This window comes from Archocentrus centrarchus, chromosome 24 (assembly GCF_007364275.1).
Source record: "Archocentrus centrarchus isolate MPI-CPG fArcCen1 chromosome 24, fArcCen1, whole genome shotgun sequence".
NCBI classification, from domain to species: Eukaryota; Metazoa; Chordata; class Actinopteri; order Cichliformes; family Cichlidae; genus Archocentrus; species Archocentrus centrarchus.
Genome location: NC_044369.1, coordinates 24654118 through 24667971, shown reverse-complemented (window position 1 = coordinate 24667971; position 13854 = coordinate 24654118).

The window sequence follows — 13854 nt, the reverse complement described above, 5'->3', positions numbered from 1 at the left end:
TAATTTGCATGCAACACAAACTTCCTCTGTATTCTGTTGTTAGCCACCAAGCACATGGCATGCAGTCTGTTGACATCACATGTTTGGATCGACTCGGCTTGCTTGGAACCCTGGCTGAGTACCGTATTTTTCGGACTATACGTCGCTCCGGAGCATAGGTCGCACCAGCCAAAAAATGCATAATAAAGAAGAAAAAACATATATAGGTCGCACTGGACTATAAGTCGCACTTTTTTTGGGGGGGGGGGGGGGGGGGGGGGGGGGGGGGGGTGGGGGGTTGATAGAATCCGAGACTCAGAGCACAAATTCCATCTTGAACGGCAATTTAAAATAATAATGGATTAAAGAACAGGACGAACACGGTTACACCTACGTTATGCTAACGTAGCACATTCAGCTACATGACGCACAACGAACACGTGTTCGGTATTGTAACGTTGTAAACACACTTCCAAAGTCGGCGATATTCACAACAAAGGTCGTCTTTATTAACAGAAAAACGGCTGCTGTAGGCCACAGCCACGCCAACCACAACTGCAACAGCGGAACAGCAACACACACACAGGCAAGCTCTCGGTCTTTTCTCTCTCTCCATGCTGCCTTCACGAACCTCCCGAACAGTCCGAAATCCCACAACATCAACACGCTCTCTAACTAAGAGAATCGCTACAGTATGTTAACGTAACATTAAGTTATTCAGATAACCATAGCATAAAGAACATACTAACAAGTTAACCAAACCATCAATCCATTGAATTCTTCATCCTCGGTGTCACTTCTAAACAATTCCGTACACTCCGTAGACGAAGCGCCGCTTCCTCTTCTGTGTCGCGTTAGTCAGACTCGTCGTCAGCTGCAGTTCCAATTATTCCAGCCTTTCTGAATCCCAACAGGATGGTTTGTCACTGAAGCCCATGTTTTCTTGATCCATCCAATGACTTCCAGGAAAGTTGGGTGGCGCATTCTCCCAGTTGCCGTTAAGCTGTGCTCTCCATCCATCATCCACTGCGCCCACAGGTTACGCAAGACTGCCTTAAAGCTGCAGTTCACGGAGATGTCAAGTGGCTGGAGTATTTTGGTTCATGTGTTATAAATGTCACATATACGTCGCTCCGGAGTATAGGTCGCACCCCCAGCCAAACTATGAAAAAAAGTGCGACTTATACTCCGGAAAATACGGTAGGTACTAAAAAAGTACCTGGTATCAGGTACTTGCACCTAATGGAAAACCCTAAAAATTGAGCCAAGTCCTGTCGCGTTAAGTCAAGCTGAGGAGCTACTATAATGGAAAAGCAGTGCTAGAGCTACCTGTCTTAGGACACCTGTCAATCAAAGTACTGTAAAGTTGGGTATTTTAATGTGAGACTCTAATGGGCATTGACTCGCTCCTGGTCTCAAGTGGCCATTAGAGGAACTGCAGTTTTTGTCACTTCAGTGTTGGCTTCATTTATCAGCTCCAGAGACTGCTGCTTGGTGTGATTACTGAGGCAGATCATAAATATATTGCACTCAAAACAGCTGTTGAAACAGACACCACAGCCTTGCAACACAATTTTACAGCTCTGATTGCTGCCAAACACAGGTGACTAACATCTAATACTGTATCATAATGCCTGAAGGGCTAAAGTTGCTTAAAACTGATTAAAATATGTGGGTTGTGCAGACACAATGTAAAGGGTTTGGCCATACTGTATGTAGAAATGTAGAATGGTGTCAGACAAGCATCTTCACGGCTCCAAATGTTTCTGGGGGGAGGTTAGGACAAGGAGGGTGTTGGTTTACCGTTTAAGCTCCTAAGTATCAGTAAGTCTGTAAATATCTGAATAAACCTGCGTGCTGTAGAATTACCCTTTCTCATTTATAATAGTTTTAGGCTGTTGGTGCATGACTTTAACAGATTATTTGTATTACATTGCTGCTCTTTTCCCTAGCGGCTGCTTGTTAATTGACCAAATTAATCTTGAGGCTTAGGTTAGTGCTCTGTCACTGTTAAGGTCTATTCCAGTGGAGTGCATTTTGGATCAATTATTCTCAAGTCTGGCTAGATTTTTCATGCATCTTTTTCAGATTAGGCTCTTGACAATCCAATGAGGAAGACAGCAAGCAAGTTCTCATCTCTTGCACTGGTCCAGGGTCTGCCTTAAGGTCACATCATTGCCAGAGTCTAGAAAACACGTGGATGTAAATTCCAGGTCTGAAAGGGGAAGTAAATGCAGAATTGCCTGCAACCTGCAGTTTTTCTAGGGACCACCAGGGGAAGTTTTTGCTCTCGAGTCTTCCTGTATATAGTGTGATGATAATTTTGTAAATTACAGTCAAATTTAGTCTAAATGGACAGTGAAGCACTTATTCCGCCCAGTTTGATCTCCATGGGGTTAGACCAGTAAAACAACTGGATACAAACCTATAGTATTAAAACAAGACATTGAATTATTGTCTTTCTTTCACTGGAATGAAATGCAGGTACATCCTGGAAGCATTCTCATTTAATGAACCAGTGATTTACAAAACAGATGAAAAATAGGTGCAATTTCAACCACATGTCTAAGTTTTTCCACATTCATACCTCTATCATTATCTTGTCTTAACCGCCTTACCTCGATGTGGAATAGTAGGCAATGGGTAATTTCTTTGTCAGTATGATAGCTGTAAATCTGAAATGGAAGTTTTCCACCAGCCACTCTAATGACATGATCCATTCTTAACAATCTGCAACACACTCTGGTGCAAAATACAGGGGAAAGTTATACATACATACCAGTGACGTGCAGTCAGGGGAGGCAGGTGAGGCACGGCCTCACCTGTCATCGTGGAAATATAAAATTAAAAAATAAATTAAATGGTTATATTCATTCAGTGATTTGTATTTTAAAGTTCTTTTCCATTTAACTACACCATTTTTAGATTAGTTTTTTCAAAATCGCTGAATTTTCGCATTTGCCGGTCAAATACTAAGAGACGAACGGTGAGGCACCAGCCCGGCGAGCCGCACCACGGATTGCGCAATCCGTGGTGCGGCTCAGTATAGTCATTGCCAATGACTACTAACTGTGCTGGCATGCTATGCAGTGAGACCGGATTACTTTCCCTTTGCATGTGGCTATTAAAATGTTCTAACACTTTTACTATATGAACTAAATTTCCATATTTTAGCTGGTGTATATAATGCACAGTTTTTTTTTTTTTTTTTTTCATTAACAACTGTATGTGTGTAATGCATTCTTGTGTTGAGCGATCATGAAACTGCTGCGAAGAGACACTAGGTGAGGCACGCAGTTCTCGTGCCTCATGGTAGGGGGCGCTGGTGATCCCAGGGACTCTACGACTCCTCGGCGGCAAGCTACCATAAACAGTTAGCAAGGCCAGTTAGTTTTTCCTGTTGCTTGGCCTTATGTTCAACATGGAAGATTACATAACTCAACTGAAAGAATTTTCTAAACTGGACTTTCAATCGAAGCAGAAGATAATAATTAAAGGAAGACCAACACCGGAGCTAAAAGGTTTGCTTCAGACTATGTTAATGTTAAACAAAACAACTGTTGCCAATCAAATGGTGAATAAGCTATATGTTTGTAAATCTGATGTGATGACGTCAGTGCCTCACCAGTCACGACCCTTACCGCACGTCACTGATACATACATATATATACATATATATATATATATATATATATCTGTGTGTGTGTGTGTGTGTGTGTGTGTGTGTGTGTGTGTGTGTGTGTGTGTGTGTGTGTGTGTGTGTGTGTGTGTGTGTGTGCGCATCCAGCAAAGGGCTTCACTCATATTAGAACAATGCAAACACCCTTGAATGAATCTGGAGTTGTAGGGTATTTTAATTTTAATATATATATGAAATGTTCACAATTAGCAAACCCTTACAGTTGGCTGATTTGGACCCTTTGTTGAGTCGATAGTGGCCCACAGGCCATATGTTTGCAACTGCTGCTTGTCGATGATGAGTCGCTACATCTGGGCGTGAATAATGTCCTTGGGATCTCAGTCACATCCGCCCCTTGGTCCTCCTTAAGTCAATAACATCATTCAAATATGGTCACTTTTAGCTCCATAAAAAACCAACCTGGGGCCCACGCCCACAGAAGACTCACAGTAAAGCCATTCTTAAGCTGAACACATAGACACGATGTCTGAAGCCTCCACTAGCTAAACAGGCTGATGTCCTGTTGGCTCCCACCACACAGGAATAGAATAAAATATTTCAATGACACAGCTCTTTTAGACTTTCTTAGTTAGTGAGTTATAGTTTGTGACTCTCAGAAAATTCATTTTCAATGTGTATTTTCCAGTGCAGAAACTACATTTTTAGCTGGATTTCCATAATGCATTGCTAATAGTCGATTTCATGGCACCAGCTATGCTCCTGGCAGGTTAGTTAAGTCACTGCGGTGGCAGCAGCCATACCCTCAGTGGTGTCTCTCGGTCTACCTCTAATGAGGGTATTGAGAAGTAAATGAAAGCAGCCGAACTGTTGACCAAGCAGAATACATTTGAAACTCATCTGAAAAAAATATGAAATACTATTAAAAAACAAAATGCAACATGCAGTGATACTAAAAGAGGAAGGCAAACAACCATTGTATAAACATTAATATGTCTAAGAATCTGAAAGTATCAGGCACTGGAGACCATCATTCTGACTTAACAGATGTCAATCATCACAGCTGAACACACACAGCACAAAAACAGAGATATGTCAGTATAAAACTGCATTACCAAAATATGCTACAGCAAAAAATGGATTTATCTGCAGAGCTTGACTGCCAAGAGCTTTATGGAGCTGGTGTCATTCACTTCACGACGGGCCTCGCTTTTGCTTTCAGCTCTCGGATTCTTGGTGCTTCATCTTCTTTATTTCGGGAATTCCAACTCGATGAGCTTTCTGCTTCTCCTGACAACAACTCACGAGATAAATATATCAGAAGCTCGACCGTGTGAACTGATCTGAGAGTATATCCGGACACAAACAGCCCAACTGGTCCCTGTGTGACGGCTGTGTTTAAGCTTTGATTTTTAACACTATGTGATCTCGTCATGGTCCTGGGTCAGTTCGCCGCAGCGTTTGAGGTTTTTGGTCTTTCTAGTTGTGTTCGTTTAAATATTCCATGAGATTCTTGATTTGTTTAGGGTTCATATTGTTTCTTGTATATTTTCCTCAGTTCCTAGTCACTTACAGGGGTTGGACAATGAAACTGAAACACCTGTCATTTTAGTTCGGGAGGTTTCATGGCTAAATTGGACCAGCCTGGTGGCCAATCTTCATTGAGTGTGAAGGTTCAGTTAGCAGGCTAAGAGCACAGTTTTGCTCAAAATATTGCAATGCACACAACATTATGGGTGACATACCAGAGTTCAAAAGAGGGCAAATTGTTGGTGCACATCTTGCTGGCGCATCTGTGACCAAGACAGCGAGTCTTTGTGATGTATCAAGAGCCATGGTATCCAGGGTAATGTCAGCATACCACCAAGAAGGACGAACCACATCCAACAGGATCAACTGTGGACGCAAGAGGAAGCTGTCTGAAAGGGATGTTCGGGTGCTAACCCGGATTGTATCCAAAAAAACATAAAACCACGGCTGCCCAAATCACGGCAGAATTAAATGTGCACCTCAACTCTCCTGTTTCCACCAAAACTGTCCGTCGGGAGCTCCACAGGGTCAATATACACGGCCGGGCTGCTATAGCCAAACCTTTGGTCACTCGTGCCAATGCCAAATGTCAGTTTCAATGGTGCAAGGAGCACAAATCTTGGGCTGTGGACAATGTGAAACATTTATTGTTCTCTGATGAGTCCACCTTTGCTGTTTTCCCCACATCCGGGAGTTATGGTGTGGAGAAGCCCCAAAGAAGCGTACCACCCAGACTGTTGCATGCCCAGAGTGAAGCATGGGGTGGATCAGTGATGGTTTGGGCTGCCATATCATGGCATTCCCTTGGCCCAATACTTGTGCTAGATGGGCACGTCACTGCCAAGGACTACTGAACCATTCTGGAGGACCATGTGCATCCAATGGTTCAAACATTGTATCCTGAAGGTGGTGCCGTGTATCAGGATGACAATGCACCAATACACACAGCAAGACTGGTGAAAGATTGGTTTGACGAACATGAAAGTGAAGTTGAATATCTCCCATGGCCTGCACAGTCACTAGATCTAAATATTATTGAGACACTTTGGGGTGTTTTGGAGGAGCGAGTCAGGAAACGTTTTCCTCCACCAGCATCACGTCGTGACCTGGTCACTATCCTGCAAGAAGAATGGCTTAAAATCCCTCTGACCACTGTGCAGGACTTGTATATGTCATTCCCAAGACGAACTGATGCTGTATTGGCCGCAAAAGGAGGCCCTACACCATACTAATAAATTATTGTGGTCTAAAACCAGGTGTTTCAGTTTCATTGTCCAACCCCTGTACATTTACTTCCTTCCTGTGTTCCTCCCTCCTGAGTCAAGTCTCCTGTATTAAGGTTAATCTTCTGTTTTTAGCACTGTTTTACTTTGTTTTGTGTGTATCTATAGTCTCTGTCTCCCCTTGTCCCTTGTTGAACTGTCTGCTTATGTTCCTGTTTGCCTTCCCCCAGTTTGTCCTAGGCCTAGTGTGTTTTTCTAAATTTATGTTTCAGTCATCTTTGGTCTTCAGTTCCCTTTTGAACTTTATGTTTCTACCATCAGTCCAATAAATGGCTCGATTTTTGTTACACTCTGCCTGCTTCCACGAATCTTCTGCATTTGGGTCCTTCTCACTACAGCTGGTCTGCATTCTCCGCAGACCTCAACAGATCCATTTGATTAAAAAAGACAAATTATAATGCAATTGGCTTTCCATACCTTCTGTGCACTACTTTACCATAATTAGTGAGACCCTTCTACATAAGATATACATTCACAGGACACTTTATTAGGTACATCTTGCTAGTATCAGGTTGGACCCCCTTATGCTTTAAGAATTGTCTTAATTCTTCTATGATCAGTAAGGGTGCAGCAGGGTGGCGTGGTGGTTAGCACTGGTCTTTCATGTTCTCCCCATGTTTGTGTGGGTTTTCTCCGGGTACTCCGGTTTCCTCTCACAGTCCAAAGACATGTAGTTAGTGGGGTTAGGTTAACTGGTGATTCTAAATTGGCTGTCGGTGTGAATGGTTATCCGTCTGTGTTGGCCCTGTGACAGGCTGGCGACCTGTCCACGGTGTACCCTGCCTCTCGCCCTATGGCAGCTGGGATAGGCTCCAGCCCCCCCTGCGACCCTGAAAAGGATGAGTGGTAGTAAATGGATTGATGTTCAGAAAGGTTCAACAAGGTGCTCGAAACACTCCTCAGAGATTTTGGTCCATATTTACATGACAGCGTCACACAGTTGCTGCAGATTTGTCAATTGCACATTCATCACACAAATCTCCCGTTCCACCACATCCCAAAGTGCTCTACTGAGGTCTGGTGACTTTGGAGGAAATTTGAGTGCAGTGAAACGCGTTGTCATGTTCGAGAAACCAGTTCGAGATAATCTGAGTTTTGTCACATGGCTCGTTATCCTGCTGAAAGCAGCCGTCAGAACATGGGTGCACTGCGGTCATAAAGGAATGGGCATCAGCAGTAATAATCAGGTGGGTCTGGCATTTAAACAATGCTCAGTTGGTACACACCACACACCATTACAACACTACCACCAGCCTGAACTGTTAATCCAAGGCTGGATGACCCTACCATCTGAATGTTGCAGCAGAGATTGAGACTCATCATAGCAGCCAATATTTTTCCAGTCTTCTATTGTCCAGTTTTGTTGAGCCCATGTGAACTGTAGCCTCAGTTTCCTGTTCCTAGCTGACAGTAGTATCACCCCAGTGGCTTCTGCTTCAGGTTTGATGTGTTGTGTTGTGCATTCAGAGATGCTCTTCTGCATACCTGAGTAACTGTTGCCTTCCTATCAGCAGTCTAGCCATTCTCCTCTGACCTCAGCAGCAGGTTTGAGTCCAAGTTGTTCTTCCTGAGGACCCTCAGGAAGTGAAGTCGCTGCTGAGCCTTCTTGATAACAGCTGTGATGTTATCTGACCAAGAGAGATCAGCAGAGATGAGGACACCAAGAAACCTGAAGGTGTGGACCCTCTCCACACGCTCGCCATTGATGTAGAGGGGAGCTGGGTCAGTCCTGTGCTTCCTGAAGTCGATGATGATCTCTTTGGTTTTCATGGTGTTCAGTACCAGGTTGTTCTCTGAACACCAGGCTGTCAACTTCAGGACCTCCTCTCTGTAAGCTGCCTCATCTCCCTTTGAGATGAGTCCGACCACTGTGGTGTCGTCAGAAAATTTGACGATGAGGTTGTTATTGTGGGCCAGGCTGCAGTCATGGGTGTAGAGGCAGTACAGGAGGGGGCTCAGCACACAGCCCTGTGGGGAGCCAGTGCTCAGTGTGCGGGTGGAGGAGAGATGGGAGCCAAGTCTCACAGTCTGGGGCCGGTTGGTTAAGAAGTCCTTGATCCAGGAACATGTGAGAGGGGGGAGGCCCAGGGTGTGCAGTTTGGTGGTGAGAATGTCCGGGATGATTGTGTTGAACGCTGAGCTGTAATCCACAAAGAGCATGCGAGCATAGCTCTGCTGCTGCTCCAAGTGGCTCAACACAGAGTGGAGAGCTACAGCGATGGCGTCCTCTGTGGATCTGTTTGCACGATATGAAAACTGATGGGTGTCGAAAGTGGGGGGCAGATGGTCTTTGATGTGCTGGAGAACCAGCCTCTCAAAGCACTTCATGATTACCGGTGTGAGGGCCACAGGGCGGTAATCATTTAGGCTGGTGACAGATGACCTTTTGGGCACAGGGATGATTGTGGCTGTTTTTAGGCAGGGGGGGATGACTGCTTGGGCCAGGGAGAGGTTGAAAATCCTGGTGAGAATCAGGGTGAGCTGGTGGGCACACGCTCTGATCACCTTGCCAGGTACTCCATCTGGTCCGGCAGCCTTCCTGGGGTTCACTGCCAGGAGCACGCGCCGTACCTCATGCTCCTGGACAGTGAGTGGGGTGCAGCCTGGTGAAGGGGGGGGGGGGCAGGACTGGAGCAGATGGGTGGTCCTGAGGCATCTCAAAGCGAGCAAAGAAACAGTTAAGTTCCTCTGCTAGTGACACACTCAGGTCTCCTGCAGTCACATCACAGCCTCTGAAGTTTGTGATGTTCTGAATGCCCTGCCACACCTCCCGTGTGTTATTGCTGGACAGATGGGACTCTATTCTCCTCCTGTAGTCCGTCTTGGCTTTTTTAATTCCTCTTTTCAGGTCAGCTCGAGCAGCACTGTACAGAGCTCTGTCGCCTGACCTGAAGGCAGCATCACGGGTTTTGAGGAGTGAACGGACCTGGCTGTTCATCCAGGGTTTCTGGTTAGGGAAAACCCGGATGTTTTTGCTAACAGTCACATTTCCGATACAGAATTTAATGTAGTCCAGTACCGTCCCTGTGAACTGTTCACCTGGGGCACAGACGAAATATATTTGACTATGGCCTAAAAGGTATTTTGAGTTCAGGTGTTTGAACAAGGAAATATTTCAAATGCATGAAGTTGATTTAGATTTAAGCTGCATGGCCATGAGTACCCTCACTCACAAATAAATGTCCAAGTACTTTTTTTCCTTTTTTTTTTTTTTTTTTTGCTTTTAGTGAATTATATTATATCCTTGCCCTTTTGCTCTGTTGATTTAGTTGTAATGAGTTGCATTAATATGCCCATACAAACAGCGAGGCCCTGAGTTAACTGGATGTTTTGATGTCTGGACTTAGAATGCAAACAAGGGAAAATGAATTTCTATGATAGGCAGTTTCCTTCAGAGGACGATAGATAAGAGCTGATAAACACCTCAGAGAGTCAGAGGCAGTGATTAGGATACACAAATGCTGCCTTTTTTTTTACTCCTTTTCTCCTAAAAAGTGTTGAAGAATCCAAACTTGTTCATTACAGACACTTAGAGATGCCCCACGTCTTCCTGAATAAGCCATAAAAAAAAACCCACGTGTGTGTGTGTCATGGTTGAATCTTTGTTTTTGACTTTTTGTTGGGGGGGGGGGGGGGGCATCATGGGTTGCACTCTATTAACAATTCAAATGCGTCTACTGCGGCGCGTATGCTGCCAAAATGTAAAAGGCATATAAACCCGGTGATACTCTTTCTAGCTTTTCATTCTGCTGCGGTTTCATTGCTTGCAAAATCCACCCAAAAGCAGAGTAAGCAATGAAAGCCTTTTTATCAGCACAGCTGGTGCCCAAATATCCCGTGAAATAGTATTTAATATTCTCTCCCTCTCTCTTACTGAAGAGATGCCGCCTCATTTCCTTTGTGCTGTTGGATTGCAGAAAGTCAAACCTGCCCTGTGCCTACCTGCTGCTTGTCATATGCTACTCTGATGTAAGCTCTTTTAAAGGTCCTTTTAGTGTTCTATTATGCTAATGTGCACTAGCAAGCTTTAATTATGCTGATTCTAATGATTATGCTTATTTGACTTTAACATAAAGCAGGGAGTAAAATATTGACATTAATTGGTGATACAGCTGTGGGCTACAATTCGTGCCCTTTTTTTCCGGGCAACATTTGTATTTGGAAATGCTAGCCATTGTGATACCTAAGAAATATTATGCTAAAGAAATGTTAATTCTCAGGCAAGTTCTTGAGTGAAAAAGTCTCCTTTCTCCTATGATTTCTAAGTGGCTTTTAGGGCATTTATTTTAGGTGCTTATCTAAGGTAATGATCATGTTAATGGAACTAAATGCAGTCCTTGTGCGTCTCACCAGTGTGTTTAGCTCTTTGATGAGCTGGCTTGGATACCTGTGGTGCACATGCTGGTAGGATTGGAGGAAGCCCGGAGCCACACATTCAAAATACAGAACTTGCGAGTTGCCAAGTGGCAGCCGCAGCAGAGATGGTAAGCTGTCTGAAAGCTGTTGCCAGCTACCCCTCACTACACAAGCTGCATGTTAGTGTTACATATCAGTTAGCCATCGTCCTCAAAGCCTTCTGGGCATTTTTTTTTTTTTTTAGATTTAGAAGCAGGTTTGCAACACATACAGCTTGAAAGCCGTACTTAAGCTGGGCAGGGGGACCGAATTGTTGGGCCCTGGCTTCACTAAATTATCAAAAGATGCAATTTAACCATGTCAAACATGAGTGAATTGTTTATTTTTAAATAATGATTTAATTAAATATGAATAATGTGTAAGCGGTAGACGTGTATCTGATATCCATGTCTACGTAATAATTAAACAAAACTTTTTAATACGTATCTGTGCACACTTGAGTTCATTCATAGCTTTGGTGAAACTGCATCCACCTACAAAAGCATGACTCAAACTGCACCTCTGACTGTGTTATGCTATGAGATCCTAATCTGCAAATATTTCATAAGTGAGTCACTTGACAACATATCGCTAAGCGACTGAAGTCTGAAGTCAAATGTGGTTCCGGCCGATGTTTAAAATAATTGTTTTTGTTTTCAGTTCTGCAACTCAGGCTGAGAATACTGTTCGCTCTCAGCTCATTAGCTCCATAAATGACGCCTCTTATGTTTTTGGGGGGTTTTTTTAGACCACAAACAGGCCACACAGGAAGGTGGTCTCAGCAAACTCACATCACGGGACAGTTTTGTAGCGTCCTATTTGGTGGATCACATTTACAGTCAAGATTTTTGAACAGCACTGCGAAATCGTGGATTAATCATTATAGGGTCCTTAAGGCGACTGTTGTGACTTGGAGCTACATAAATAAAACTGAACTGAACTGAACTGACTCACTACACTATATAGGCTTATGTTATGATGTCATCAAAACATGTAAATGGCGCACAATTTCTGACACTTTACCACTTCGTGACATGCGATTTGGCCAGCGCTCAGAACAGGGCTGCAGTGTCATTTGCCCCAAAAACATGACGTGAAACACTAAAAGGCATAAAATGCACCAAATAGCCTTCCAAATGCCTCAGGAGCTGTTTCATCATGCCAAGCTGGTTGCTGAAACCCCCTAAAACTATTTTAATACCAGCATGGTGCTTTGAATAAATGCATCATACCTAATATACATCCCAATTCCAAAACAGCTGGGATGCTGGACAAAATGTAAATAAAAACAAAATGCTATCATTTGCAAATCTCATAAACCTATATTTGATCCACAATAACACATAGAAAACATATGAAACTGACTAAGTGTACCATTGTAAGAAAAATAGTAGCTCATTTTGAATTTGATGGCAGCAACTCCTCTCAAAAAAGGTGGGACAGGTCCATGTTTGCATCATTTCCTGTTCTTTTAACAACAGTCTGTAAATGTCTGGGAACTGAGGAGAGCAGCTGCTGGACTTTTAGGAAAGGAATGTCGTCCCATTCTTGTCTAATAGAGGATTCTAGCTGCTCAACAGTCCTGGGTCTTCTTTGTCCTATTTTTTTGTTTCATGATGCTCCAAATGTTTTTAATTGGTGAAAGGTCTGGACTGCAGGCAGGACAGTTCAGCACCTGGACTCTTGTACTATGAATCCAAGGCCTTCCCTGAAAAATATGCCATCTGGATGGGAGCATGTGTTGCTCTAAAACCTGTAAATACATTTCAGCACTGATGGTGCTTTTTCGTGCAAGCTGCAGGTTCTATAAGCACTGATAGACCTCCATACCAGCAGAGACGCAGGCTGTAGCACTGATAACGAGCCGGGTGGTCCCTCTCCTCTTTAGTCTGGAGGATGCCCTATCCATGTTTTCCAAAAAAGAATTTCAAATAGTGATTCGTCTGATCACTGATCAGTTTTCCACTTTCCCTCGGTCCATTTTAAATGAGCTTTGGCTCAGAGAACATGGCAGCGTTTCTGGATCTTGTTCACATTTGGCTTCTTCTTTTTCTGATTAGCCTTAACCTGCATTTGTGGATGGCACAGTGAATTGTGTTCACAGACAGTGATTTCTGGACGAGTCTCTGAGCCCATGAAGTGACTTCCATGACAGAATCATGTCTGATTTAATGTTGATTTTTAGCTTTGTCTCGTGTGCACAGAGATTCCTCCAGAGTCTCTGACTCTTTTGGTGATATTATGTACTGGAGATGATGAGATATTCAAAGTCTTTGTCATTTTATGTTGAGCAACATTATTCTGAAACTCTTAAACAATATGCAGATACAGATTTTTTTGCTTCTGAGGAACTCTGCCTGTCTAAGATGGTGTTTTTATACCCAGTCGTGTTATTGACCTGTGGCTGATTAACCTAATTATCTTTCTTCTCACTGTTTCTTTTTAGTACTGCTTATTTTTCCAGCCATTTGTTGCACCCGTCCCAACATTTTTGAGATGAGAATAAAAAGCTCGACAGAGGCAGCAGCAGCGTTCTCAAACCGAAACCTGAGCCCCGCATTGTGCTTATACAGAATTAAGCTTACTGCATGCTCGAGTTGGACTGTCTGTCTCTCACCACCACAGAAGTTCTGAGTATGTCTTTTAATTCCTTTTTTTGTCACAGACAAGCAGGGATATTTCTTGGACATAACTCTGCTGGTTGATTAGTATTATATCCAGTGGGAAGGAGGAGTTCAGCTGTATGACAAGGAATGTCACCGTTCACTGCTTCCAGCCTTTCAGTGTGGCTGACCTTGAGCTGAAATACGGGCAGAGCACATAACTGCCGGGGAGGTGCTACGACATTTGTTAAAGAGTGACAATGAGCGAGGAGTTAATGTGAGCTGAAGAAAAGTGAGTGACTCATTCTGTAGCTGAGAACTGCGGCTGTCATTAGTGAAGGGAATGAAGCGTCAAAGCAGACCAAAAAGACTTATGAAATATTTTTCCTTTCAGAAGGTGGTTATGTTTCTGCTGCAGTGCCTTTAT